Raw genomic sequence first — 23,019 nt, 5'->3', positions numbered from 1 at the left:
AAGGAAATTGCAGCTGCTCAGTTCAGCACATACACAGAGTGTACAAAACGTTAGGAACACCTTCATAATATTGAGTTGAAATTCATCGGGGCTGTACACAGAGTGACACTTGACTGGCGAGAAAATTAAATGTTTGTGAATTGCCCCAGATCTACTAGATTTAATCAACCTAGCAACACATTCAGTATAATAGGCAAGATAATAGGCGAGATAAGGAGAGAGAAGATGCCCACTACAGGTTCACAATGGTGGATAGAGGTGCATATGGCCAAGAGAGCTATGACAGAGTGTTTCAAAATAGTTATTTTGGGTCCAAACTGCTGAAAAAGATGCTTGATTTATCACTGCCTGCTATCCTGACAGGTACCACAGCAGCAAGTCCTCATGTTTTAATGGGAGATGCAGCTTTCCCTCTACATGATAGTCTACCTGGATAAGGGCGCATGAGGCTATATACACAAAGGTATGTGGACACCCTTCAAATGAATGATTTCGCTATTTCAGCCACACCCGTAGCTGACAAGTGTATAAAATCGAGCACACCGCCATGCAATCTCCATAGACAAACATAGAGAGGAATTACTGAAAAGCTCAGTGACTTTCAACGTGGCACTGTCATAGGATGCCACCTTTCCAACAAGTAAATCCGTCAAATGTTTTGCCCTGCTTGAGCTGCCCTGGACAACTGTAAGTCCTGTTATTGTGAAGCTGAACCGTGTCAGAGCAACAAATGCAGAGTACCAACTGTAAACTTTGGTGGAGGAGGAATAATGGTCTGGGGCTGTTTTTCATTGTTTGGGCTATGCCCCTTAGGTCCAGTGAAGGGAAATCTTAAGCAAATGCATACAATGGCATTCGAGATAATTCTGTGCTTCCAACTTTGTGTCAACAGTTTGGGGAAGGCCCTTTCCTGTTTCAGCATGACAATGCCCCCGTGCACAAAGCGAGGTCAATACTGTGGAAGGACCACCAGAGGGCAGGCTGGGCTCACGGATAGTAGCCCAACAAGGCATGGGAGACATGGTAACCAGAGTCAATTAAGCACAGCTCACGGTACTAATGACATATTCTCCTTCCCCTATAAGAGAGAGTATGGAACCAGCAGAGAGGGGAGGACACTATCTCTGGAAGATGGCCACCGAGACAGAGGAGCTATCCATGAAGAACCACTAAGACGGTGACAAGCCCGTGACTTTTGTTGTAGTTTAAAGATAATCATATTGTGTTCCTGTTTCATCTGGAGAAGAAGATGTATGTTTTTCCTTGGGAGATTTTCATTGATTATGTTGGAGTGTTTGTGTTGACCAAATGCCCTCAATAGAGAACTGTGTTCAGTCAAGAAAACCTACTCCTGACTCGTTTATTCCACCTTCCCGCTTTAGAGTGACGCCCAATTACTTGGTCCGCTCAAAATACAGAACGGGTTTTTTGAAATCGGTGTGGAAGAACTTGACTGGCCTTCACAGAGCCCTGACCTCAACCCCATCGAACACCTTTGGGGTGAATTGGAACACCAAATGCGAGCCAGGCCTAATTGCGGAACATCAGTGCCCGACCTCACTAATACTCTTGTGGCCGAATGGAAGCAAGGCCCCGGAGCTTTGTTACAACATCTAGCGGAAAGCCTTCCCAAAAGAGTGGAGGCTGTGATAGCAGCAAAGGGTGGACCAACTACAAATTAATGCCCATGATTTTGGAATGAGATGTTTGACAAACATTTTGATCATGTAGTGTATTTATGAGTAATATAAATATTTTGGGAACAGTAGTAAGTCTTCTGAACAAACATGTAGTTAACAAGTGGAATAAAATGAAAGTGTCTGACTCCTGAGAAGTGTGAACAACAACACAACAAGTTGTTCATTTCGCTATGGTCCCAGTTATTCGGTCCATGTCCACTTCTTAATAACCCCTCTAGGCTAGATGGGACTCTACCGTCCCACCTGACCAACATCCAGTGAAAGTGCAGGACGCCAAATTCAAACTACAGAATTGTAAATATTTAACATTCTTGAAAATACACATGCAATATGTCAAAATAAAGCGTAACTTCTTGTTATTCCAGCCACCGGGTCAGATTTAAAAAAGGCTTTACGGCGAAAGCAAACCATGCAATTATCTGAGGACAACACCCCCGTGCACAAAGCGAGGTCAATACTGTGGAAGGACCACCAGAGGGCAGGCTGGGCTCACGGATAGTAGCCCAACAAGGCATGGGAGACATGTTCTTCAATTAGGCCTGGCTCGCATTTGGTGTTCCAATTCACCCCAAAGGTGTTCGATGGGGTTGAGGTCAGGGCTCTGTGCAGGCCAGTCAAGTTCTTCCACACCGATCTCAAAAAACCCGTTCTGTATTTTGAGCGGACCAAGTAATTGGGCATCACTCTAAAGCGGGGAGGTGGAATAAACGAGTCAGGAGTAGGTTTTCTTGACTGAACACATGACAATCACATTTCAACCCGCCAGGCGTGACACAAAACTCAGAAATAATGATAGAATTCATGCTTTACCTTTGAAGATCTTCTTCTTTTGGCACTCCAAAATGTCCCATAAACATCACAAATGGTCCTTTTGTTCGATAATGTTCTTCTAATATCCATAAAAACTAAGTTTAGCTGGCGTGCATCAGTCAATAATCCCCTCAGTTTCCCTCCGTCAAAATGCATACAAAATGAATCCCAAACGTTACTAATAAACTTTTCCAAACAAGTCAAACAACATTTATAATCATTCCTGAGGTATCCTAATATGCAAATAAACTATACAATTTAAGACAGAGAATTGTTATTGTCTTTACCGGAGATAAACAACAAAGAATGCACATTCCTCCACGTGCTTGGAATCACTAAAGCCATAATGGGAGTCACCTAGAAAAACTACAATTTCCAGGTCATTTTTCTAAAAAACAGCCTGAAACTCTTTCTAAAGACTGTTGACATCTAGTGGAAGCCCTAGAAAGTGCAATTTGGGAGGACTTGGGCTTATAATTCAAGTTCAAGCCATTGACAACAGTGGTAAGCAGAGAAAAAAAATTGGGGGGATGGTTTGTCTTCTGGGTTTGGCCTGCCATATCAGTTATGTTATACTCAGACATAATTTTAACAGTTTTAGAATCTACATTTACCAAATACATGCATATCCTAGATTCTGGGCCTGATAAACAGGTAGAGAATCAGGCAGTTCCAGATGTGAAAATACTGCCCCCTATCCCAAAGAAGTTTTAAAGTCATACACATACACAACTTATGCAGCTTATGATCGAATTCCTCCCGGAGTTTTGGCGAGAGTTCATCAAGGAAATCAGCTATTGGTGCCAGGACACCTCGGGGACAAGCTAGTGGCTTGGCGCATGACGTTTTCCAGATCTTAAGATACAGTACCAGTCAAAAGGACACACCTACTATCAGGATTAAGGTACTTTGTAAGACCCAGATGCAGACCGTGTCGAAGTAACAATGTTTATTACAGCAACAGGGGCAAAGGTACAGGACGGCAGACAGGCTCAGGGTCAGGCAGAGGTCGGTAATTCAGAGGCGGGGCAAAGGTACAGGACGGCAAGCAGGCTCAGGGGCAGGCAGAGTGGTCAGGTGGGCAGGCTCAGGGTCAGGACAGGCAAGGGACAAAACCAGGAGGACGAGAAAATAGACTGGGGAAATGCAGGAGCTGATACAAAAAAAACTCTGGTTGACATGACAAACAAGACGAACTGGCAACAGACAAACAGAGAACACTGGTATGAATACACAGGGGATATTGGGGAAGATGAGCGACACCTGGAGGGGGGTGGAGACAATCACAAAGACAGGTAAAACGGATCAGGGTGTGGCACCTACTCATTCAGGGTTTTACTTTATGTTTACTATGTTCTACATTGTAGAATAATAGTGAAGACATGAAAACTATCAAATAACACACATGGAATCATGTAGTTATCAAACAGGTGTTAAACAAATCAAAATACTTTTTTATATTTGAGATTCTTCAAAGTAGCCGGGGGGAGCTCCCCAGTGGGTGGGTCTGGCTTCCAAGTGGGTGGGCCTATGCCCTCCCAGGCCCACCCATGGCTGCACCCCTGCCCAGTCATGTGAAATCCATACATTAGGGCCTAATGAATGTATATGAATTGACTGATATCCTTTTATGAACTGTAACTTTAAATCTTTTGAATTTGTTGTATTTTTGTTCAGTATAGTTCTGCAGTAGACTTGTCATGCAATAAAAACAGCTGTTGCCAGTCAACATGTGTGAGGACCTATCTGCCTGTCCTCTGATCATGGAGGTAACATCACTGGATCAATCCTCTACAGTGGAGAGAACAAGTAGTTGATACACTGCCGATTTTGCAGGTTTTCCTACTTACAAAGCATGAAAAGGTCTGTAATTTTTATCAAACAAAAATCCAGAAAATCACATTGTATGATTTTTAATTAATTAATTAGCATTTTATTGCATGACATAAGTATTTGATCACCTACAACCCAGTAAGAATTCCGGCTCTCAAGGACCTGTTAGTTTTTCTTTAAGAAGCCCTCCTGTTCTCCACTCATTACCTGTATTAACTGCACCTGTTTGAACTCGTTACCTGTTTAAAAGACACCTGTCCACACACTCAATCAAGCAGACTCCAACCTCTACACAATGGCCAAGACCAGGGAGCTGTGTAAGGACATCAGAGGTAAAATTGTAGACCTGCACAAGGCTGGGATGGGCTACAGGACAATAGGGAAGCAGCTTGGTGTGAAGGCAACAACTGTTGGCGCAATTATTAGAAAATGGAAGAAGTTCAAGATGATGGTCAATCACCTTCAGTCTGGGGCTCCATGCAAGATCTCACCTCATGGGGCATCAATGATCATGAGGAAGGGGAGGGATCAGCCCAGAACTACACGGCAGGACCTGGTCAATGACCTGAAGAGAGCTGGGACCACAGTCTCAAAGAAAACCATTAGTAACACACTACGCCGTCATGGATTAAAATCCTGCAGCGCACGCAAGGTCCCCCTGCTCAAGCCAGCGCATGTCCAGGCCCATCTGAAGTTTGCCAATGACCATCTGAATGATCCAGAGGAGGAATGGGAGAAGGTCATGTGGTCTGATGAGACAAAAATAGAGCTTTTTGGTCGAAACTCCACTTGCCGTGTTTGGAAGAAGAAGAAGGATGAGTACAACCCCAAGAACACCATCCCAACCATGAAGCATGGAGGTGGAAACATCATTCTTTGGGATGCTTTTCTGCAAAGGGGACAGGACGACTGCACCGTATTGAGGGGAGGATGGATGGGGCCATGTATCGCGAGATCTTGGCCAACAACCTCCTTCCCTCAGTAAGAGCATTGAAGATGGGCCGTGGCTGGGTCTTCCTGCATAACAACGACCCAAAACACACAGCCAGGGCAACTAAGGAGTGGCTCCGTAAGAAGCATCTCAAGGTTCTGGAGTGGCCTAGCCAGTCTCAAGACCTGAACCCAATAGAAAATCTTTGGAGTGAGCTGAAAGTCCGTGTTGGCGAGCGACAGCCCCGAAACCTGAAGGATCTGGAGAAGGTCTGTATGGAGGAATGGGCCAAAATCCCTGCTACAGTGTGTGCAAACCTGGTCAAGAACTACAGGAAACGTATGATCTCTGTAATTGCAAACAAAGGTTTCTGTACCAAATATTAAGTTCTGCTTTTCTGATGTATCAAATACTTATGTCATGCAATAAAATGCAAATGAATTACTTAAAAAATCCTACAATGTGATTTTTTTGAGTTTTGTTTTAGATTCCGTCTCTCACAGTACCTATGATAAAAATTACAGACCTCTACATGCTTTGTAAGTAGGTAAACCTGCAAAATCGGCAGTGTATCAAATACTTGTTTTCCCCACTGTATATAAAAATTGGCATTATCGGTCGACCTCTAATATGGATGATATCTATTTTTTCTGCCCCCTGTTCCTGCCCATTTGATAACGGGCCATTCTAAATGGAAACAACTTTTGCATATTAGTAAATACAAGATGAAATTGAGAATAGTCTGACAGATGAAAATATAATAACTTGATGAGAGAAAGAAGGTTACAAATGTAACCATGGTAATGTGAACTATATGGATCACTCCAACATATTGTTATCACTCCGTAGTGGAGGGATACTTCCGAGGTGAGGATTTACAGATTTACGCCCGTGTACACCTGTGTCACGGCTGGGGTCCACCCCATGGCCGTGACATGTTCTCTACGTCATTTTTCAGGCACCTCTAGCTCCGTAGTGGACTGGAGTGATTCATATAGCTCACATATCCTTGGTTACATATAAAACCTTTGTTGTGTTTCACTATATTAGATCACTCCAATATATTGATATACCCAAACCAGATTTAGTCGGTGCTAGAGGGACCTGGCCAGTCAGCGGCAAAGTCACAACGTGGGACCGAGACGCAGGGGCCGTCAATGTGGAAGGGGGGCTCCGGCACAGTCCATGGAAGGGGAGGCGTCGCCAAGGACCGCTGATCCAACCGCAGAGGGGGTGCCACATTTACCCAATAGTACCTAGAAAAGGTGCAAGAGAAAGCCCAGCTGGCTTTCGCAGCCAAACCTCGTGTTGAATGTGCCACCACAGATCCCAGCACTGTCCTGCCAAAACAGGTGGTATGCTGTCGTAATTGTGTCCACGATCCAGTGAGAGAGCCTCTGCTTTCATATCCCAGCCCCCAGGAATCTCTCACCATAGCAGACAAAGAGCTGGTCTGTTGTTCTCACTGACCGTGTCCGCTCCACATAGGCACCCAGTGCCCGCACAGGGCACAGCATGTCGGAGGGAGGCCCAGACAGGATAAAAGGGATGTTTACATGCCTGTCTGACAGAACCTTCAGGAAGAATGAAGGGTTGATGCAGAGAGATATACTCCTCCCACCGGGGTCCATCTGGTAGCACTCAGAACTTACCGAAAGAGCACCCACCCTCTTCATGGAAGTAATCCCTACCAAGAAAGTCACCTTCATAAAAAGGTGTTTCAGGGAGGCAGATTCCAACAGTTCAAAAGGCAACTTTGCCAAAGCTGCCAAGACCACATCCTGATCCCAGCTCGCTATTGAGTAGGTCCTACCTGGACGCAGGCGATGAATCCCTTTCATAAACCTGGAGACCAAGGGTTGGTGCCTCACTGACCTGTCCATCCACCCCACATGGCAGGCAGATATAGCGGCCAAATACCCTCTCAGTGTAGAGGCTGCCAAGCCCTCATCCAAGCGAGATTGCAGGTATTGGAGGACATACTGCACCCCACATGACTCGGGTACAATCTCAATACCAGTGCACCAAGAGCAGAACAACTTCCAGCGCAACTGGTATGTGCGCGGTTGTAGCTGGTGCCCTGGTGCTCTGCCTGGTGTACATTACGCCCTCCAGTAGTCCAAACATAGACCATTGGTGCTGTTCAGCAGCCAAGCCCACAGACTGAGGTAGTGCAGTCTCGGATGCCACAGAGTACCCCCGGCCTGAGAAAGCAGGTTGGGTCTCAGGGGCAGTTGCCAAGGTGTCCCAGACAACTGGGACAGGAGAAGGCTGAACCAGGGTCATCTGGGCCAGTATGCGGCTGCCAGCAGCAGACAATGCTCAGTCATCCTGGTCCTGTCCATCACAGCCTGGATCAGGGGAAAATAGGGGAATTTGTAAATATCCAGCCCTGGCCAATCGTGAACCAAAGCATCCAAGCTCAGAGGCCCTGGTGTTGTCGACATGGAGTACCATAGGGGGCAGTGTGCATTGTCCAGGGAGGTAAGGTCCACTTGCACACTCCCAAACTTGTCCCACAGGTGCTGCACCACGTGGGGATATAGGCTCCAGTCCCAAGGTGGCGGGCCCTCCCTCGAGAGCATATCCGCTGCCACATTCAGGATGCCAGGTACATGACCTGTGTATTGAGACGCTATACCTCCATAAGACGTGCCATAAGACGGAGGCGGTGGGACCTCAGTCCACCCTGATAGTTGATGTTGTCCGTTCTGACCAGGACATGTCTTCCCTTCAGATGTGGGAGGAAAGGCTGCAGGGCCAGCAGTACAGCTCGGAGCTCTAGTGTATTGATGCGCCTGCCACTCCAAGGGGGTAGCCAACAGCCGCTGACCGGCCTGCCCTGGGTCACACCACCCCAGCAGATCTGGGACGCATCTGTGCTGACCAGTTCCCGGCGGCACATCCTCAGCATCTCCACCCCACCTGAGAGAAAGGAGTGACAGCACCACCTCAACAATGCCATGAGGCACTGTGCGGTCACCCGCAGCTGGCAGTGACGCTTCAGGTGCAGCCTATGGGAGTTGAAACACGGATGAAGAGGCCAGAGATGGAGCAGGTCCAGGAGAATCAGCAACGAGGCCGCCGTCAGCGATCCCAACAGGCATTGGCAGGTCAGGGCGGATACCACCCGCCCCTGCCGAAGGTGGTCGTGGCAAGATAAGATCGCCTGAAACCTTCTGGTGGGCAGGCGTGCTCTCATGAGGACTGAGTCCAGTACCATGCCAATGAAGGCCACCCTCTGGGTGGGCATCAGACGACTCTTTTTGTTGTTTACAGTAATGCTCAGCCCGCCAATGTGGGTCAGGAGCTTGTCTCTGTCTGACAGGACCTGGGCCTCGCGGACCTCAGCAAAGATGGGGAAGATGGAGAGTCATTACTGTCCACCAGTTTGATGTTCAGTGCAGAGGCTACCCAAGTGAGTAGGCTCCTCATAGCCTCTCGAGCCACTGGGGGCGATGAAGCCCCACTGCCGGCTTCTGATAAACTGGTAGCCCTGCTCACGGTGGTGAACAGTGCCAGCATTGTACCCCATGAACAGCTTAACTCTGGCCAACAGGTAACAGCTGTCGTTGCTATCTAAGCTATCAACCTCCTGACGCAGGGCATGTGCCCTCCGTTAAAGGTGGTCCAGCGGTCCGACTCCTGTCCCCGTCCAGGATTGGAGGAAGATGGGCTTTGCCTCCGTTGGCTCCGGCCACACTTCCTGGGAAGGGTATGTGGCCTGGCGCACCACTCCTGAGGGAGGGATCTCGTCCCGAGCCTGAGATTGGCCGACCCATTCTCGCATGGCCTCCAATCTCGCTAGGCGTTCTGAGCCAACAAAACAGGCATCCAGTAGGGCGCTTCACCGTCCTCTCCACGTGGCTCAAACCCAGGCAGTGCATACACAAGGTATGCGGATCCCAAGGGGCGATGCCAGCATCACACCTGTCACAAAGGGAAACCTCTAATCCATATGCACTCAAATAGCAAAAAGAGGCCACTTTCACTCATGTCTGGTAGGGTACTCTGGTTATTTCACTCCACACATCAACCACTGTTTGAAGAAATGCATAGTTGTGAGATATTCTGTAGCTAAAGGTGTCAGCCTATTAACTATGAAAATATAAAAAATGGCGCATTACTAGGCTATTCCAAACCAAATACAATTTTAGGCTATCTCTGTATTTGTTTAATTTAGGCTTGACCAATTATGTACCAAAGATATCTTAAAATCATGTTTTTTTTAATTCTGCGGTGTGTATTATGCGGTAGGCTATGTATTGAATAATGGCACAATAATTATTTTAATGCAGATTTTTGGGGGGACTTGGGCTCATATATAGGCCTATGCATATGCATAAGCTCTAAAATGCATATGGGTGTTTTGAATTAATCACCAGCCTAGAAAGCGCTGTCCAGTTTGTTACGCTTTGAAACAACATCCACAACGCCATGTTATCCACTCAGTTAGAACCTGTTGAACTTCTGTTTTCAAATTGATCAATCACAGTGAGGTGAGTTTTAAAAGCACATACTGTTTTGATTATAAGTATTTGATGTGATTTTCAATTGCATTGAAGTTAGAGTGGTTAGAGGGACAATAGAGCCCTAAGTACTAAGCCATTAGCAAATTGGGTACTACTAAGACATGTCCAGAGTACATAAAAGGAGATTAGGGACAGATCACAATTTACTGGAGCGAGGGGTGTTCCAAAATAGGGGAGAGTTGTCAAACTTTTTATGTGCCGGTTGTGTTTTGTTTTTATTGGGCACAGGGGAGGGTAGTGCATTTTTCAAATCCTTGTTTACATTAATTATTTGCAGGTTACAATATAATTTATTCCATCCTAGACAAGTTGTGCTTGCATGCGCCTCCCCTATATCATTGTTTTGGTACTTTCCCTTATGCACTATGCTTTTCCATGTGCTAACCTTTGCTATACCACAGGTCACTATAGTCTACCAGTCTAACGGTCTATCCTGCACTCTATCCACCATTCATAGTGACAATTGTGGTAGGTGGATCATTTTTCCAGATCTGAAATATGCTAACTAGCAATCATACCACACATAAAAGCATTCAAAACTGTATCAATTGTAATATGAATCCACAAAAACAAATAGAAATAGCTGATAGGTAGCGGGAAAGGCCAGGTGCATCATTGCAAAAAAGGATAAGACATGAAACACACATCTCAAAAAGCTCCCCTATTGATCTTGTTTGGGGACAACACACTTTTCTTACTTAGACTAGCCTACAACACCACAATGCAATTAATAATATATCGCTTTCAAGTGAGTACAAAATTGTACTTCAGTGAAAATGTAATTTGAATAAGTCCCTGTGATTTGAATGTTTTGTTTGATTTGGACAGTTGACAAGGTCTAGAATGGAACAGTTGTGATCCAGGCTGGATTTTTACTTCTGATATGGGCCGTCTGTTTCAGATCATCATTCTCCCAAGTCTTCCTATAATAATGTGGCCACATCTGCTCCCTGCAGGCCTGGTTATTCAGGAAAGCTTAACATGCGCTCTGCCTCCCTCTCCTAGAACCTAACGCTTCAATATAGCCTAAATATTTATCTTTTATATGGGGCATAAACACAACCAGTCAGAATGTTTGAATCTGATTAGGCTACTTCAAATGTCTCCTGTAGGCCTGCACACGTTCATCCAAATAGAATTTCAGCATCCCCAAAATGGCTTGACATTAACCTGGTTTCCAGCCAACCTTTGAGAGAGAGAGAGAGAGTGAGAGAGAGAGAGAGAGAGAGAGAGAGAGATCTTTAAATATGCTAAACCTATTTGATTAAATTCTGTTGAGACATTTTTATTGGCTAAATGAAATTGGATGTTTAATTGTGTGCAGTCTTTGGCCAAATTAAGTTCCAACTGTAGGCCCAATGTTGTGTTTATCGCAATATAGCAGCCAGCTCTATCAGACCTACAAGACCCAGATACAGACGGTGCGAAGTAACACAAGTTTAATACAAGAACAGGGGGCAGGAAAACGGCAGGTCAAGGGCAGGCTGAGGTCAGTAATCCAGAGCAGTGTCACAAGGTACAGAACAGCAGGCAGGCTCATGGTCAGGGCAGGCAAGAATAATTATAGTAGGCGGCTTGTGTCCGAAAGTGATTGATGACCTAGTTTGTGTGTCACGTGGTTATTCCGATTTATGTACATCCTGTCCGGATGTTCTCATGCTATCAAGTGAGTGCTTATGTAACCTGATAGTGCAGCTATTTTGGGTAAAGCCTGTGTTGGCAATAATTTTTATTTCACTTTACCTTTATTTAACTAGGCAAGTCAGTTAAGAACATATTCTTATTTTCAATGACGGCCTAGGAACAGTAGGTTAACTGCCTTGTTCAGGGGCAGAACGACAGATTTTAACCTTGTAAAACTTTTTTTTTAAGCTGTCCTGGTGATTGGTGTGTAGTGACCTTGTTGAACTGTGGAATGTGTTTGAACATTTGAAAGAGTTGTGAAATTTTGCAGTGAACTTAAGGATCTGCTGTATGGGGATCTTGCATATTTTTTTTATTTTTTTACCTTTATTTAACTAGGCAAGTCAGTTAAGAACAAATTCTTATTTTCAATGATGGCCTAGGAACAGTGGGTTAACTGCCTGTTCAGGGGCAGAACGACAGATTTGTACCTTGTCAGCTCGGGGGTTTGAACTTGCAACCTTTCGGTTACTAGTCCAGCGCTCTAACCACTAGGCTACCCTGCTGCCCCATCTCCGGGGGTTGGTATGCCTCAGTATAAGAAAGAGCTGTGAACACTACGAGCGACAAGAAACGTCAAGAGGGATAAACCACAGAAGACTCTAAAGAAAAAAGAAATAAAACATGGATTTGTTAAGTACTGACATGCCCGTGACAACCATAACATCAGAAGCAGGACCACGGTTAAAACATAGAGAAAGGGACGAGTATAAATCAGCAATATACGATGCGCCAAAAAAGCGTTTTATAAATTTGGATAGAACCCAAATACCTCCCGTAATGGTCTGAAAGATCAAGTGTTGATTTACAATGGACAACTATGGGGGTATATGTTTGATTACCCTGTCTGTAGAGTGAAATACTACACCCTAGACGAAGGAGAAGAATATACAGACCAGACCTTAGGGGTGGACTACAGGAATGAAGACTGGCATGTGTTTCGCAATGTGGTGTGTCCTGAACTGAGAGTTAGCTCAAAGGAGTATAGCTTGTTCACGGGCTTCGAGGCCCGTTGGGAAGGTGCCCCTGACTCCTCTGGAAGAATATTTCAAAGGGTGAAAATACAAAGAAAGAATGGGCTTCCTTGTGGATGTGTGGAGTTCTATATCAGCAATGACAAAATCCGCAACAGTAACATCCGTGATGATGGACTGAACTGGGATTTGCGGTTGTGTATGCTTATTCATTTTAAATCCTCTCAGGGATAGGTGTTCCGCTAGCTTAAATTCTTGTTATTCTAACTGCACTGTCTGATTACAGTAGCTATTACAGCAAAAACATGCCATGCAATTGTTTGAGGACGGCTCCCCACATCAAAATATTTTTCCACCGGCACAAGTTTCATAAATTCACAAATAGCGATTAAATATTCACTTACTTTTTGAAAATCTTCCTCTGATTTGTCATCCAAAGGGTCCCAGCTATAACATATAGTGTTATTTTGTTAAATAAAATCCTTCTTTGTATCCCAAAAAGTCAGTTTAGTTGGCGCCATCGATTTGAGTAATCAACTCGTTCAACGTGCAGAGAAAGGAATCTGAAAATCGAATCCTAAACTTTGTTTCAACAAGTCAAAATATGTTTCTATTTAGTCCTCAGATACCCTAAAATGTAATCAAACTATAATATTTCTTACGGAAAGAAGTATGTTCAATAGGAAACCAACTTCAGGGTGCGTGAAAACACAAATTTCCAAGACTGTGTCCCTGTGCTAAAACTCATTTTTCTTATTCGTTTTTCAGGTTACAAGCCTGAAACCTTGAACATAGACTGCTGACACCCAGTGGAAGCCATAGGAATTGCATCCTGAGAGCTATAATTAAGTATGCCCTTATACTTGCCATTGGAAGAGCATGGTCTCTCAACAAAAACAATTCTGATTGATGTCTCTTTGTATTTTCTCCTACCATATCTATTGTGTTATACTCTCCTACATTGTTTTAACATTTCTACAAACTTTGAAGTGTTTTCTTTCCAATGGTACCAATTATATGCGTGTCCTGGCCTGAGTAACAGGCAGTTTACTTTGGGCATGTCATTCAGGCGGAAATTGAGAAAAAACGGGACTTGCCCTAAATTAAAGGTTGGGATGTAATGGAATTGAAAATGGTTGAGTTAGTGGATGCTCTCTTTGTACAGAGCCAATGCCAGCAGTGTATTGTTAAACTAAGGAAATGCATTATACATATGAATCCTAAGGATGTTGATTCAAAGGAACCCCCAGTAGGGTCATCTGCTGAAAAAAACTAAGTATGTGGGTGTTGCGTTAACCATGCCCTGATCTCCAAGAAATGCTTTAACAATAAAAGGGAGGACCATAACTCTTACGGTTCTTCATTTCAGCATATACTATGGATATTCATATACCATATGAGGACTCCAATACGTCATGGGTACCAGACCCTAAGGACTCTATGAATCACAGCCCTCCTATCTACTCTCCCAGGCATGCCCCCCGACAGTCCCTACATGTACACAGCATGAGGATATGTTTGATGGGGTGGTAAGTACTATTTTTGTGGACACCATCAAGGCCGCTGTAGCCACACCTTTAGATGTGGTGATTGGAGAGTATACAAGAGAAAAATGTCCCGGTTGTGAGATCAATCACCCCAGCCAGCGACAACATCCTTGTTTATATGACCCACCAAAGCACTTATTCTTCAACCACTTTGCGGAACTGGTGAAAAGAATGTGGTCCGGCTGTTTTATAACATCGATGTTCAGAGCCCTAGAGTCTCTGGGTCTTGTGCCATGTATTCCTAGGGTTTACGGTGTAACAGAGGCTTTCCTACATGAGCTGAAGGAGGCGATCTTCATCCATGAGAAACTCAAAGAAATCAGGCGAGCACTGGTGGACGACAGCAAATACAAGGAAGCTTTGGTGGCTGATGTGGTGACTTGCTGGCTCAATAAACCCCAAGAAAACATGTAACATTATCATTATTTTTTAAATTAGATATAAAGCATAACATAAAGGGTAACTATTTGCATACTATGTTAGAGAGAATAAATAAAACAAATATTTTGAGAGAATTTAAAAATCTTATTCAACAAATTATTGAAAATAAAGTGGACTATGTATCGCTCTACATATCCAATAATACAGGGGTTAATGCAGAGCGTGTGTTAAAAATGGAACAAGTCATGAGTCATGTAAGACATACGGGGAAGACTCTACACTGGTCACAACAGGTATCCCGTCTTGTGGATGATTCTGAAGAACTAGAAACATCCTTGTCTAAGATTTTAGTTCATATGTTTGAACCATCATTTAATTGTAACATGTATCATATTCTTTTGTTATGTTATATACACATATTCTTTTGTTGTTGTTAAGACACATACATCTGTTATATAACAGATGTATGTGTTTTAAAAATTCAGAGATATAAGCCCGTAAATGTAAACCAAGTATACCATGGAGTGCATGCTTGGGTCATTGAGAAAACGGGTACTAATATCTTGCTACGTATCCTGAATTGTCTGGATACGTAATACTTAAAAATGTATGCAAAAATAAAATGAAAAATGAAAATGAAATGTTCTCGTTATTTGAAATAGGTTCATTAATGTTATTGTACATCAGAGAGGCAAGAAGGATGGCTGAGCAAATGATGAAAAACATTTATTATACCCCCTCTAACCCAGGGTCTTATGGGGGGAAGGAGAAGTTCCAGAGATCTATAGCTGAAGAAACAGGTTGCAGGTTAGGCAATGCTCAAGTGAATGATTGGCTAGCAGAGCAGGATGCTTACACTCTGCATGAACCTGTGCGAAAACAATTTCCTCTAAATATACTTTTTCTACTCATCTCTTGTCCCAGTTTCAGGCGAATCTATGTGACATGCAGGCCCTTGCTGATGACAATGATGGAAATCGATATATGCTAACGGTTATAGACATTTTCTCAAAAATAGCATTTGTAAGGGTCTTAAAATATAAGAGTGGGGCAGAGGTGACCCGGGCCTTTGACTCTATCTTGGAGGAAGGAGGAAAGTACAAACAGCGGTAAATAACTTTTTAATAATACATTTCAGAAACTCATGAAGAAGCACAATATCACACATTTTGCTACAGGTTCGCATTTGAAAGCTTCAGTTGTTGAACACTTTAACCAGACTTTGAAGGAGAGGATGTGGAAATACTTTACGGCTCACAACAGCCATAGATATGTGGATATATAGTTGGAAGTTTACATACAATTAGGTTGGAGTCATTAAAACTCGTTTATCAACCACTCCACAAATGTCTTGTTAACAAACTAAAGTTTTGGCATGTTGGTTAGGACATCTACTTTGTGCAAGACACAAGTAATTTTCCAAACAATTGTTTACAGACAGATTATTTCACTGATAATTCACTGTATCACTATTCCAGTGGGACAGATGTTTACATACACTAAGTTGACCTTCTGATAGGCTAATTGATAACATTTGAGTGAATTGGAGGTGTACCTGTGGATGCATTTCAAGGCCTACCTTCAAACTTAGTGTGTCTTTGCTTGACACCATGTGAAAATCGAAAGAAATCAGCCACGACCTCAGAAAAACAATTGCAGACCTCCACACGTCTGGTTCATCCTTGGGAGCAATTTCCAAATGCCTGAAGGTACTACGTTCATCTGTACAAACAATAATACACAAGTATAAACACCATAGGACCACGCATCCATCATACTGCTCAGGAAGGAGATGCATTCTGTCTGCTAGAGATGAATGCACTTTGGTGCAAAAAGTGCAAATCAAGACCAGGATAACAGCAAAGGACCTTGTGAAGATGCTGGAGGAAACAGGTACAAAAGTATCTATATCCACAGTAAAACGAGTCCTATATCGACACAACCTGAAAGGCTGCTCAGCAAGGAAGATGCCACTGCTCCAAAACCGTCATAAAAAAAAGCCAGACTACAGTTTGCAACTGCACATGGGGACAAAGATAGTATGTTTTGGAGGAATGCCCTCTGGTCTGAAGAAACAAAAATGAACTGTTTGGCCATAATGACCATTGTTATGTTAGGAGGAAAAAGGGGGAGGCTTGCAAGCCTAAGAACACCATCCCAACCATGAAGCACGGGGATGGCAGAATCATGTAGTGGGGGTGCTTTGCTGCAGGAGGGCCTGGTGCACTTCACAAAATAGATGGCATCATGAGGGAGGAAAATTATGTGGATATATTGAAGCAACATCTCAAGACATCAGTCAGGAAGTTAAAGATTGGTCGCAATGGGTCTTCCAAATGGACAATGACCCCAAGCATACTTCCAAAGTTGTGGCAGAATGGCTTAAGGACAACAAAGTCAAGGTATTGGTGTGGCCATCACAAAGCCCTGACCTCAACCCCATCGAAAATTTGTAGACAGAACTGAAAAGTTGTGTGTGAGCAAGGAGGTCTAGAAACCTGGCTCAGTTACACCAGCTCTGTCAGGAGGAATGGGGCAAAAATTCACCCAACTTATTGCGGGAAGCTTGTGGAAGGCTACCCAAAGCGTTTGACCCAAGTTAAGCAATTTAAAGGCAATGCTACCAAATACTAATTGAGTGAATGTGAACTTCAGACCCACTGGGAATGTGATGAAAGAAATAAAAGCTGAAATAAATCACTCTCTCTACTATTATTCTGACATTTCACATTCTTAAAATAAAGCTGTGATCCTAACTGACCTAAGAAGGAATTTTTACAAGGATTAAATGTCAGGAATTGTGAAAAACTGAGTTTAAATGTATTTGGCTAAGGTGTATGTAAACTTCCGACTCCAACTGTTTCTCTATCTATCTCTATCTTATCTATATTTCATATATATGTACTGTAGGTGTATCTACGTTTTTTTAATACACAAAGTTTCTTTGTTGTTATATTTTGTTTTTTCAACTGTTGTAGCTTTTGCCTTAAAGACATGGTCTTTATGCTGTATCATTGCTAAAGTATGAAAGTCAAGGTTATTTTATTTTCTACCTCCACTTAAATCTACTGTAACAGCAAGAGAAGGAAAGTGTAAAGGAACCTGTTAAGTGGTATCAGAAAGGGGACAGCAGTTAGAGTACTCTAATTCTGTTAATAATGTTGTTACAACCATATTTATAAGGCAACAGCTGCAACAGTTGTAAAAACTAAATATAACAACAAAGATAAACCTTGTGTATTAAAAAAAACATAGCTACACCTACAGTAGATATTTATGAAATATAGATAAGATAAAGATAGATAAACAAACTGTAACGGCGTTCTTCGTTTGTTGAAAGAGAGTCGGACCGAAATGCAGCGTGGTGGTTACTCATGTCTTTAATGTAGAAGATAGCGATACATGAAATAACTTAAATAAATACAAAACAACAAACGGAACGTGAAAACTAATTACAGCCTATCTGGTGAACACTACACAGAGACAGGAACAATCACCCACGAAATACAAAGTGAAACCCAGGCTACCTAAATACGGTTCCCAATCAGAGACAACGAGAATCACCTGACTCTGATTGAGAACCGCCTCAGGCAGCCAAGCCTATGCAACACCCCTACTCAGCCGCAATCCCAATAACTACAAAACCCCAATACGAAATACAACAACATAAACCCATGTCACACCCTGGCCTGCCCAACTAATTAATGAAAACACAAAATACTAAGACCAAAGCGTGACACAAACAGTTGAAGTCAGAAGTTTACATACACCTTAGCCAAATACATTTAAACTCAGTTTTTCACAATTCCTGACATTTAATCCTTGTAATAATTCCTTCTCAACAGTGTATTTTGTGTCAGACCAGCAATAAATAATAATACATCATTTGCTTATATTTGTCATATTTCAAGTGTGTATTGACAGACATAATCTGAATTGAAAATGTTATTTTTGCACATCCCAACTCTCCCTTTATCAATAGAAGACTGAGGTATGACCAGCCTGTCACAAACTTTAGATGTCAGACCCATATAGAACGCACGGTGTTTGGCCTTTCCCTAGACGCTACACATTATACCCTTTATCAACATTAATGTAGGTGTTATGGCCTCCTAACAGTCTAGTTTTCACACGTCACTGATCTGCCCTTGGAGACAGAAAGAGGGCCTTTGGTCCCTCCATGATGGACTAGGAGCAGATCACCCTCTAGTGGCTTCACATCTCCTCTGCACTCAGGACTTAGTCTGAGGATGCGGCTAGGGATGTCGTCTGGGCCGGCAGCCTTGCGAGGGTCACCAAAAGCACTCACAAACTTTACAGATGCACAATCGAGAGCATCCTGTTGGGCTGTATCACAGCCTGGTACGGCAACTGCTCCGCCTTCAACCGTAAGGCTCTCCAGAGGGTAGTGAGGTCTGCACAACGCATCACCGGGGGCAAACTAACTGCCCTCCACGAAACCTACACCACCTGATGTCACAGGAAGGCCAAAAAGATCATCAAGGACAACAACCACCCGAGCCACTGCCTGTTCACTCTGTTATCATCCAGAAGGCGAGGTCAGTACAGGTGCATCAAAGCTGGGACCGAGAGACTGAAAAACAGCTTCTATCTCAAGGCCATCAGACTGTTAAACAGCCATCACTAACATTGAGTGGCTACTGCCAACATACTGACTCAAATCTCTAGCCACTTTAATAGTTAAAACTTGGATGTAATAAATGTATCACTAGTCACTTTAAACAATGCCACTTGATATAATGTTTACATACCCTACATTACTCATCTCATATGTATATACTCTACTCTATACCATCTACTGCATCTTGACTATGCCGTTCGGCCGTCGCTCATCCATATACTTATACATACATATTCTTATTCATTTCTTTACACTTGTTAGATATTACTGCATGATCGGAACTAGAATCACAAGCATTTCGCTACACTCGCATTAACATCTGCTAATAATATGTATGTGACAAATACAATTTGATGTGGTTCGACCTCGTATCCCAACCAGCTACTCTCCCTGGAGTCTACCCAAAACACAGCACAAAACAGTCATACACAGACTGAAGCAACAGCATAGATACGCTAACAGTATGACATATTGACCCTAATAAAACAGACAAACTCTACTGTAGATTATTAATTTTAATCAGGCAGCAGACAATGCCTCCTCCACTGGCCAGGAGGGAGTAAGACAGGGGTCAGAGAGGGGGATTTGCCCTGATTGAACACACCAAGATGTATAGTAAACCTTGTATTGACGTTTCAAGCTTTGTATACTCATTCAGTTCCATTATCTACACTTGTTAAATTAATGAGGTTGAAAAATAGCCACATATTAAATTCAAACATCATAATGATGAGAATGAATAGGCTGTAAATGGAACATGGCTCCACAAGCTTGGCCAGATACAGTACATTTTTTTGTAATTTAGTCATTTTATTTGTCATTTAGCAGACACTCTTAACCAGAGTGACTTACAGGAGCAATTTGGGTTAAGTGCCTTGCTCAAGGGCACATTGACAGACTTTTCACCTAGTCATCTTGGGGATTCGAACCAGCAACCTTTCAGTTACTGGCCAATGCTCTTAACCACTAGGCTACCTGCCACCTGCCACCAGTATTGCCTTTACACAAACATTCTTCCATACAAAGGATTCAGCCACATTGAACTCACTGTCTGAAGTTGGCAAGTTTGTGTGTGTGTGTGTGTGTGTGTGTGTGTGTGTGTGTGTGTGTGTGTGTGTGTGTGTGTGTGTGTGTGTGTGTGTGTGTGTGTGTGTGTGTGTGTGTGTGTGTGTGTGTGTGTGCGTGCGTGCGTGTGTGTGTTTAAGGAATGGGCACTAAAAGAAAGATTTTGTTGGCCAGTCCCATTACATATAGAGTTGCTCATGCTTCCTGTCTATAAAGCTATGTGTGTTGACTTGGAGTGGCCAGTTTCAGTGAATACTCTGAGGTGTGTATGTATAGTGACGTCAGGGTGGCGCCAAGCTCCCACATAAACCCATGTCAGGAAATGGAGAACCATCTGACACAGATTACCTGGACAATTTAGACAATGTGGAATTGTGCATTTCTATACAATCACGCATGTTTTGTACCTACATTGCATTTGGAAAGTATTCAGACCCCTTGCCTTTTTCCACATTTTGTTACATTACAGCCTTATTCTAAAACGGATTAACTAAAAAATATCCTCCTCAATCTACACACAATACCCCATAATGACAAAGTGAAAACAGGTTTTTAGAAATTTTGGTAAATGTATTACAAATACAAAACTGAAATACAATATTTATATAAGTATTCAGGCCCTTTGCTATGAGACTCGAAATTGAGCTCAGGGGCATCCTGTTTCCATTGATCATCCAGTGGTAAATTCAATTCATTGGACATGATTAGGAAAGGAACATACCTGTCTATATAAGGTCCCACAGTTGACAGTGCACGTCAGAGCAAAAACCAAGCAATGAGGTCGAAGAAATTGTCTGTAGAACTCTGAGATAGGATTGTGTTGAGGCACAGATCTGAAGAAGGGTACCAATAAATGTCTGCATTATTGAAGGTCCCCAAGAAGACAGTGGCCTCCATCATTCTTAAATTGAAGACTTTTGGAACCACCAAGACTCTTCCTAGAGCTGGGCCGCCTGGCCAAACTGAACAATCGGAGGAGAAGGGCCTTCATCAGAGAGGTGACCAAGAGCCCGATGGTCACTCTGACAGAGCTCCAGAGTTCCTCTGTGGAGATGGGAGAACCTTCCAGAAGGACAACCATCTTTGCAGCACTCCACCAATCAGGCCTTTATGGTAGAGTGGTCAGACGGAAAACCTTCCTCAGTAAAAGGAACATGACAGCCCTCTTGGAGTTTGCCAAAAGGCACCTAAAGGACTCTCAGACCATGAATGCCAAGCGTCACATCTGGAGGAAACCTGGCACCATCTCTACGGTGAAGCATGGTGGTGGCAGCATCATGCTGTAGGGATGTTTGGGAGACAGGGATTGGGAGACTAGTCAAGACTGAGGGAAAGATGAATGGAGCAAAGTACAGAGAGATCCTTGATGAAAACCTGCTAAAGAGTGCTCACGATCTCAGACTGGGGCGAAGGTTCACCTTCCATCAGGACAACGACCCAAGCACACAGCCAAGACAATGCAGGAGTGGCTTTGAGACAAGTTTCTGAATGTCCTTGAGTGGCCTCACCTGTTTTTTTTTGTTTTTTAATCAATTTGCAAAAAATTCTAAAAACCTGTTTTTGCTTTGTCATTATAGGGTATTGTGTGTGGATTGATGATATTTAATACATTTTAGAATAAGGCTGTAACGTAACAAAGTGTTTAAAAAGTCAAGGGGTCTGAATACTTTCCGAATGCACTGTATGTACAATCACACGTGTTGTAAAGGATACCTACAGTATGTACAATCGTGCATTTTCCTTTTGAGCGACCACAAGACAGGAGTTAGCATTTAAGGTTAACTTTGTCATATAGTATATGTTTTGTTTATTATGTAAAAAAATGTAAATCAGTTTCAATACTCTCTCAAGGGATCCTATCATCAACATTGTTTCCTGGTTTTCAGACATACTGACAAATCTTGCCCAAACCTAGCTGGTTTTCATGGTTGTACAATAGGGAGAGACAAGTGTCCCCCAAATAAATCAGTGGAGTTTTTCTTGGTTGTTTGAAGATTTTCATTCGCTCCGTATTGTGGCACCTGACCTCTGACCCTGTGCATTACCACTCGTCTAGTGTCTTTGATCCTCCTTGCGTTGGAATGCATCACATGACTGACCCTGCTCAAACACAACTTCCAAACATAACCTTGTAAACTTGGTAAACAGACCACTTCTGTTGTATGAATCACTGATGTAGGTACATTTTGACTGAAATGTGTTTAAAGGCCCAGTGCAGTCAAAAATGTTATATACACAAAGTGTCCAAAACATGACTATGAGTGTCCAAAACAACACTATGACACCTTAGTGATGTCACTTGCTAAATCCACTCCAATCAGGGTAAATGAAGGGGAGGATTGTTAAGCCTTGAGACAACTGAGACATGGATTGTGTATGTGTGCCATTCAGAGGGTGAAAAGGGCAAGACAAAATACTTAAGTGCCTGTGAACTGGGTATGGTAGTAGGTGGCAGGCGCTCCAGTTGGAGTATGTTAAGAACTGCAATGCTGCTGGGTTTTTCACACTCTACAGTTTTCTGTGTGTTTCAAGAGTGGTCCACCACCCAAAGGACATCCAGTCAACTTGTCACAACTGTGGGAAGCATTGATGTCAACATGGGCAAGCATCCCTGTGGAACGCTTTCGATAACTTGTAGAGTCAATGCCCCAACAAATTGAGGCTGTTCTGAGGGCAAAAGGGGGTGCAACTCATTATTAGGAAGGTTTTCCAAATATTTTGTACACTCAGAGTATATTGCCACACTATGAGGTTGGAATAATACTGTGAAATTGTGAAAATTATGATAATGCCCTTTTAGTGTAAGAGCTGTTTGAAAAGATCGCCCGAAATTTCAGTCTGTTTTGGTGGGATGGAGTTTTGGCCTGCCTGGTGACATCACTAGGTGGTAAATTAGTTAATAGACCAATAAGAAAGAGAGT

The 23,019-nt window shown here is 43.1% G+C and overlaps 1 long non-coding RNA gene across 1 annotated transcript; it reads left to right on the top strand.

Annotated features, from left to right (window-relative positions):
• The first annotated feature begins 114 nt into the window (after nt 1-114).
• LOC135521951 (uncharacterized) lies at nt 115-1,333 on the top strand. Its single transcript, XR_010452627.1, has 3 exons — nt 115-258; nt 364-463; nt 893-1,333. It is a non-coding gene; the product is annotated as an uncharacterized LOC135521951 (long non-coding RNA).
• The last annotated feature ends 21,686 nt before the right edge of the window (nt 1,334-23,019 follow it).

Source organism: Oncorhynchus masou, chromosome 30 (assembly GCF_036934945.1).
Source record: "Oncorhynchus masou masou isolate Uvic2021 chromosome 30, UVic_Omas_1.1, whole genome shotgun sequence".
Taxonomy (NCBI): Eukaryota; Metazoa; Chordata; class Actinopteri; order Salmoniformes; family Salmonidae; genus Oncorhynchus; species Oncorhynchus masou.
Note: the sequence above shows the minus strand (reverse complement) of the source record. Positions and strands in the feature narration are given on the sequence as shown.